We start from the raw sequence: 1,697 nt of genomic DNA, 5'->3' as shown, positions 1-1,697 counted from the left end.
AGTTGTTGGGAGTTGCTGGGTAATACAGCTCAAAGGAACAGAAGGACCTATTCGGGGCGGTACTGCTAAGTAAATAAATAAAAAAAAATATATATACTACCTTGAGATTCATTTCCTTGCAAGCATTTAGAGAAATACAGCCACATTTATGAAAAACTATACATAAAGACCGACAACCAACCAACCAACATGCAAAACAGAAGACAGATCCTGCAAATGATAAAAAATAGATAAATAATGTTGAGAACATGAGTTGTAGAGTCCTTGAACGTGAGTTCATAGGCTGTGGAGTCAGTTCAGTGTTGGGGTGAGTGAAGTTAGCTTCATTGGTTCAGGATCCTAAATGGTTGTAGGGTGAAAACTGTTCCTGAAGCTGGTGGTGTGGGACCTAAGGCTTCTGTACCTCCATCCCTATGGTAGTAGTGAGAAGGGAGAGAGATAGGGGTCCTTCATGATAGATGCTGCTCTCTTGTGGCAGCACTCTTGGAAAATGTGCTCAGTAGTGGAGAGGGTGACGGCAGGGCTGTGTCACCACCGTGAACCAGTGCCTGTTTTCACTCCAATAGATAGAAACTGGAGGAAACTCATTGTTGCCACCGCATTGCCACCTTGTTGGCTCTCAGGAAGATCGTACAGCATCCTCTAAAGGACAACTATAGTCTGGCATGGGCTCCCTCTCCTCCAGCACTATTGAAGTAGTCCCATGGACAGCATCTAATCATTGCTTGTGAGACCTTACCGTGTGCAAATTGGGTGCTAGAGCAAATGCATTGTTAAATGCATGTGATTGGCAGCAAAATACTCCAAGACATCCTGCAGTCATGAAAAATGGTGCAGAAATGCACTCTGTTCTACTTCCATTAGTTTTTCAACATTAATTCGTTGCCACAGGAGGCCAAGTAATTGGGTATATTTAAAACAGAGTTCTTGATTAGTAAGGGTGTCAAAGGTTGGAAGAAGGCAGGAGAATAGGGTTGAGAGGGAAAATAAATCAGCCTTGATCGAATCATGGAACAGACTGAATGGGCTGAATAGCCCAATTCAGGTATGCCTAGTGATCTTATTTCCTTTGCTGGCACACCACCACTTCTATCAATAAACTCTCAATCCCCATGATGCATTTCTGGCTGGAAGACTTGCCCAGCTGACTTCTCTCGCCTTCCCCTCCCCCTCCTGATGATAATCACTCTCCCCACCCACATCTCCGACCTAATAACCAGAAACTGCTCCTAACTGGTCTCCAGATTTTCACAGCCCTGATCACAAGATTACCGTTCTTTAATTGTTCACCAATTGCACAAGCCTTGGCCACCAATAGAATGTTTTCTCAGTATTAGTCTCCTCAGTAGTCCGTAGTCCAAGCACTAACAGCCCGCCCACAGTGTAAACTGAGATTTTGAGAGATGAGGTCATGAAGATTGCAGCTTGCTTTCTGGGGGGGAGGGGGGTGGTGGGGGAATGTGAGTGTGTGAGAGAGATACATTTAAAGAAGACTAGTGTCTCATACTCAGAAGGACAATAAAGAGATGAGGTTGATTGCATAATTACTGCAGTTAATTTGAAATCCATTAAGATACAAAAATGACCTGTGCTGAGAGTTTTGATGTCTTAAGTTTGTTCTTGCAATGTCCTTCAGAATGAGAGTTGCTGCTCTGTTATTTTCCAGGTACGAGTTGCAAAGATGGCAGCCACAGCTT

This window comes from Mobula hypostoma, chromosome 6 (genome assembly GCF_963921235.1).
Source record: "Mobula hypostoma chromosome 6, sMobHyp1.1, whole genome shotgun sequence".
Classification (NCBI taxonomy): domain Eukaryota; kingdom Metazoa; phylum Chordata; class Chondrichthyes; order Myliobatiformes; family Myliobatidae; genus Mobula; species Mobula hypostoma.
Note: the sequence above shows the minus strand (reverse complement) of the source record.